At 48.0% G+C, this 6,404-nt stretch overlaps 1 pseudogene; it reads right to left on the bottom strand.

Moving 5' to 3' along the window:
* Nucleotides 1-3,832: 3,832 nt before the first annotated feature.
* LOC103745135 lies at nucleotides 3,833-4,290 on the bottom strand (annotated as a pseudogene).
* Between the last annotated feature and the right edge of the window lie 2,114 nt (nucleotides 4,291-6,404).

The raw sequence follows: 6,404 nt of genomic DNA on the forward strand, positions 1-6,404 counted from the left end.
CTGTCCTGCTCTGAGACATGCCACTATGTGTTGGGATGGTAATATTTTCCTAGCTCAGTACAGAACAAGGCACCAGGTCCTCACCTGGGAGCAAGTGGCTTGCCGTTAGGGCAGTGGTCTTCAAAGTAGGTTCAGCCTGGTGACATATGCAGGTCTCAGGATCCCTGTCCCAGGGATGGATTCAGAAGGTCTGCACACTGGCATAGAGAAATATGAAGAGCATTCTCTACCACATTCTGATGTGCTGTTTGGTTAGGGTGGGGAGCAGGTTAGGGTACACTGCTGGATAAAGCAGGGCTTTAAACAGGAGGTGAGGTAATTTGGAGATGCTATGACTTAACTTGTATAGTACCAGGCAAAAGCTGACATCAGTATGCAAACATTAGGTGTGATGATGCATGAGGTTCACTCCTCATGAGGAAACATTCTTGGTGCAAGCAAAACCATCTTACATGCACATATATACACATGTGCACACGTAAGCATGCACACACGCATACACGTACGCATGCACCATCACCAAGTCCAGTTGAAGGGCTGTGCTCCCAGGGAACCTGAGAATCAGCTTTAGCAGGTCTGGAAGTTCAGGAAAGAGGATCTAGGAGCTAGGGTGTTGCTGGAGGTGGTGACAGTTTGTCTAAGGGAAGAGTTCTGTAGGCTGCATAGGCAGAACATTAGTCAAGACAAAGATGGCCCTTCAGGAGCCCACAAAATTTCAGGGCTCAGGGCTCAGGGGAGGTTGGCAGAAGAAGGAACCCAAAAGCAGAACTCAGGGACAGAAGATGTTTAGGAAGACTCATCAGCATGAATGATACACAGGCACCAAGTACTACACAGCTACAAACAGGACCACAGTACCAAGCTGGCCAGAGTGCTCATCCAGGGACATAGACATCTGCGTTTCTAAATAGAAAGAAACACTATCAGAAGCCGGAAGGTGGCGGTAAGATGCATTTGCATGCAGAAAACCTGTGTTCAATTGATCAATTGATTGGCTGCCGTATTGGGGATCAGTGCCAGGACTTTGAATACGCAAGGCAGATGCTCTACACTGAGCCATACCTCCAGATGGCATTCATTTCAGTTGGCTGCACTGTGAACATGTGACAGCTATTTTTGCATTAAATTTTCATTAAATGCCCTCAATCCTTGATTTTGTTTCAGAAGTAATAAACAGTTTCTTTGGGTCAGGCTCTGGGTTAGAGACTGGGAGAATGACCAGTCAGACACATCTGCTGACTCCAAGAGGCTCCCAATGTGGCATTCCGTGTAGACCTCTGAGGGGGGACAGCTTGGGTGGCATCCTTTCCCTTGGGCTTCTGAGGGTAGAAGTGGGGTCAGCAGGTGCTCACAGTTGATCGACTGCTTCTCTCCTCCTTTCCCCACTTCACAGAGGGTGAGACAGTCTGGAAGGCTTTGTAACCTCATTCACAGAGAGCTGCTCCACCCTTTGTCCCAGAGAAACTCCAGCTTGTCCTGTTATTATTGCCATATGACACCTGGTGCCATCTGATAAGGGTCTATTTCAAAACTGGGCTCCTAATTCCTGCCATGGTGATCTGCCAGCATCAGGAACAGACTGAGGGCTGGAAAAGGAGCCATGAAGTGAAACCCAGAGAACGGAACTCAGCACCTACCTAGAATGAGAACATATGCACTCATGTACACACACGTACACATATATGTATTGTACACACATATGCGCATCATGATGCTAATAGCTAAGCATATCCAAGAATGCACCCCAGCCCTGGCCCTGCACCGAGGACTTGCGCACACTGGCTGGATGAATCCACACAGCCACCTGCAGCGGTTCCAGTGAAATTTTCCATTGCACTGGGGGAAATGCAAGCCTTAGATAAGGCAGCTTGACCAAAGATCATGTACCTACTAATGAAGGAGCCAGAAAATGAGCCTGACCTGGGTGACCAAGGGGAGGTGCCCACAGTCTGACGAGGGCTCTGCCTCCCCTTGCCACTGTGCCTCTGCCCTCTCGAGGTGGCAGGTCCCCAAGCTGCACTGCCCCAAGACAGCACTGTGACACTGCTTCAGGGAGAAGCATGGCTCCAGGAGATGGGGGAGGGGCTAGCACCTTTGCTTCTTCTCTCTTAGTGTGTTCACTCTGGGACTCACGGAGGCCATGTTGAACCCCAGTCCTGATCCCCTGTCATTCTCACCACCTTTGCAAGGTTTGCGATTCCTGTTTAGACATCCCTTACCATAGACACACACCTGCACACATATGGCGTTGTACAAGACTGTCTCCAAGCCAAACTGCTACTGTCTTCGTGAATTTAGCTGTGCCTTCTCGAAAAAGATCATCCCACTGGGCTTCTTGACTGGTAACACTCCCTCATAGAAGGGGAGGCAGGACAGGTCATGGACCCCTCACCTAAGGACCCAGCCTCTCCCAAACAGATGCATGCAATTCTGCCCTGATTGCACATGGCCTCTGGGAGGGGCTAGGACATATAGGCTGAGGCAGACCAGAGGAAGCTGGCTCTGTCTACACAGCCAGGGGGGAGGATCACCATCCATCCATGCTGGTGCAGACCTTCGAGTGTGGCTGCTTTAGGGCCACCCACGTTCCTGCCCATAACCCATCACCCAGTGCTCTGTAAATAAGCTTAATAAACTCACTGGTTCCTTGGAGTGAACATCAGTGAAATCGTATCTTGGTTTGTTGTTGGGACTTTAGGAAGAGGGGGTAGGTGTTGTTCTCAGATTCCCCAAGGAAGGAGTTTTAGAAATGTGTGGATACCAACCTTCTCTGTCTGTACATTCCACAAGTGATGCTATACAGCTGATTTTATTTTGTGCCTCTATTTCAATGCCACTTGTGAGTCTAGTGGTCTAATGAGTCTCCCTTCACCCCTGTCACAACTCTCTGATGCATGTACTTATGCACACACACATGCATGTGGGCAATTTTTGTCTGCTAGACCTAAGATTTATGTTTCTGGAGAGCACATCCTTTCTTTTCCTCTGTAACTCCAGCTCTTAGAATAGTCCCAGCCACAGCTTGTATGAGTATTGACTAAAGGAATGAGTTTGCCTCCACCACATCTCTTTCTCTAATGAGGAATACCTACATGGGTCTTTTACTCCCTGTTACCACAATGTCTTAGTCTAGATTCTGCACCGCTGTCACAGAATACCTGAGACTGGGTGTTTTTAAAGAGGAGATTGCTTCTTACAGTTCTGGAAGCCTGGAAGTTCCAGGTGGAAGGGCCAGCCATATCTGGTAAGAATCTTCTTTGGGGGTTTTTTGTGGTTGTTGTTGTTACTGTTTTTTGTTTATTTTGCATGTATATATTTATGTGTGGTGTGCCTGCATGTGTGTATGTATGTGTGTATATGTATGGACACGTGTATGGTGCATGTGCACATGTATGTGAGTGCAAGTGGAGGCCCCCAAGAGTGACATCAAGCATCTTCCTTGCCAGGTGTGGTGGTGTGTACGTCTTTAATTTCAGCACTCGGGAGGCAGAGGTATGCAGATCTCTGGGAGATTGAGGCCAGCCTGGCCTATACAGCGAGTTTCAGGCCATCTGTGGCTACAGAGAGACCCTGTCTCGAAAAGACAAAAAAAAAAGTCTTCCTTGATTGCTGACCACCTTATTCCCTGAGGCAAGGTCTCTCAGTTGAACCCAGAGCTTGCTGATAAAGCTTGCTCCAGAGAACCTGTCTCTGTCTTCTGAATACTGGAATTACAGGTGGGCTGCCTTACCCACTCAGCATTTACATGGGTTCTGGGGATCCAAACTGGCCCTCATGCTTACATAGCTGGTACAACCACCTTCATCACCTTTTTTTTTTTCATTTAGGCATTTTAATGACAGCTGTGTGTAAGACTGCACTCCTGCTTCTCCTCGGTGGTTTCTTCCCGGTATTTGCTCTTTCCCTTTCCTACGTGGCGAGATTTGGCTTTCCGTTCCAGGGTCTTTTTTTGGTCTTTGTCCAGCTTTAGCCTGGCGACCACCTTGCTGGGGTGAGTGCCCACATGGACAGTTGTACTATTAGCTTTTTCCTGATGCACCTGCTCAATGTAGATGACATATTTCTTCCTGTAAACATGGACCACTTTGCCAATCAGCTCACCTTTGCAGTGCCCTCGTACAACCTGAACTTTATCATCCTTTCGAATGGGCGTAGACCGAACATTGTACTTCTGTCTCGGCTCTTTGGAAAGAGGGGCGGACATAGTCTTCCTCCAATGTGAGAAGGGGCATTGAAATGCCTTTTCCAGTTCTTGCTTTGGTCAGAAGTCACAAAGGGATTGAACTTCATTTTGGTGGCTCCTGCTTCAGCGATGATCAAAGAAGGGACTCATCACTTTTTTTTTTTTTGTCTTTTTGAGACAGGGTCTCCTTGTAGCCCCAGCTGTCCTGGAACTCACTATGTAGACCAGGCTGGCCTCGAACTCACGAAGATCCGCCTGCCCCTGCCTCCCGAGTGCTGGGATTAAAGGCGTGTGCCACCACACTTGGCTACATCATTACTTTTTTTTGAGCCAGGATTTCATGGATCCTGGCCTGGAATTCACTGTCCACACCAGGCTGGACTCAAGCTTGCGATAAGCCACTTCCATCTGCTTCCCAAGTACTGGCGTTATAGTCATGCACCACCTTGCCTGGTTTGGTGAGGGCCGTCCTCATGGGCGGAAGGCAGAAAGGCTGGGGCACACTGAGCTAGAGAAAGGGAGGCAGCAAATAACCTTGTACCCAGAGCCCATTCGTGTGATAACTCACCTACTTGAGTAATGATATTAATCCAGTCAGGACAGGCAGAGCCTGGTGACCTAATTGCCTCTCAGAGGTCCCACTCCTCAACACTGCAGGGGGGCTTAAGTCTCCAACATTGGAGCCAGAGGGACACATGCAAACCGCTTACAGAGGTGTGTTCCTGTATATTCCTCCCTCCTCCACATCACTCCCCGTCATCCTGCCTCCCTCCCTTTCCCTTCCTTCCCTCCCTTCCTTTTTACATATATCCCATTCAAAGTTCAGGTTCTTTCTGAACTCCCTACACTATCAGATGAAAAGCCCATTTGTGTTCTTGGAGGCCCCATCCTGATGACCCACAGAGGGAATCTTGGTGAAAGGCATCACTGTTGATGCGCTTGCCCTGAGGAGATGTACAGGACCTCAGGTCACACTCTGTGTTTATTTTGGTCTGAAGAGCATTTGTGGACCTACGACGGGAACGAAAGGGGCAGGCAAGGCCTACAGGGTCCTGCTCGCAGGGGAGGAACTCAGCAAACAGGATGAAGCCCTCGGAAGGGCTGCTGGAAATCTCCAGGTACAGACTGGGCACCTGTGTGGTGGATTTTGTAGATCTTCTGATCTGTTGGAGAATCCAATAGAGTGAGTTTGAGATGGACAGGATATTTATAGTCTCAAAGACTTTTCCAAAGGGTTAAATGTAACATCATGCGCCTCCCAGCATGATCCACCGAGAGAACATCATTTCTGTACTGTTTGTGGCCAGAGTTAATCTGAACCTAATCACAAGGATCAAATCAGGCAGGCCCATGTGAGGCTCATTCTTCAAAAATGATGCCACGTGAGGCTGGGCACGGTAGGCATGCCTGCAACCCACACTGAGGGGGTGGAAGTAGGGGGCTTGTGAGTGTGAAGCCAGCTTGGTCTACTTGGCAAAAACCTGTCTCAAAAAAAAAAAAGAAAGAAAAAGAGGAAGGAAGGGAGAGAGGGAGGGAGGGAGGGAGGGAGGGAGAGGAGGAAAGGAAGAGAGAAAGGGATAGCACACAGAAGACAACATAAAACCAAAGCATTATTTCAGGTTACTGGAGACTGGTGACCTGGTTTCTGGATTGGATCTGGAGCAGGGTGACCAGTTCCTCTACTTTTGAATCACTGTGACACCTGGAAAGGTTTGAGTATGAATTGTCATCAGATCATAGCATTGAGTTAATGGTGAATTCCCTGAATATGATAATTGCTTTGTGGTTATATGAGAGAGAGAAAAGATCCAAACAGCTGAGGACTAATTCAAGTGCTTCATCAGAAATAACAATGAGCCATGCCTTTAATCCCAGCAGAGGCCAGTGAGTTGGAGGCCAACCTGGTCTACATAGTGAGTTCCAGGCCAACTGGGGCTACAGGGAGACCCTGTCTCAAAAATGAAAAAGGAAAGCAACAGAAAAAACAACTATAATATTTATAAACTGAGGGGGAAAAACAGAGATAAAGCAAATGTGGGAAAGAATTAATAGCGAATTTGAAGACTATTTGCAGTTCATACAAATATTCTTAAATTTTTTTCCATGGGGTTAAATGTTTTCAAAACTAAACTTAAAGTCCACTTTAGTGTTAAAGTCAGGAGCACACAGTGCAGAAGCAAACTGGGCCTGGTGACATAGGCCTGTCATCCCAGCTACTCAG

This window comes from Nannospalax galili, unplaced genomic scaffold, assembly GCF_000622305.1.
Source record: "Nannospalax galili isolate Female #2095 unplaced genomic scaffold, S.galili_v1.0 scaffold1463, whole genome shotgun sequence".
Taxonomy (NCBI): Eukaryota; Metazoa; Chordata; class Mammalia; order Rodentia; family Spalacidae; genus Nannospalax; species Nannospalax galili.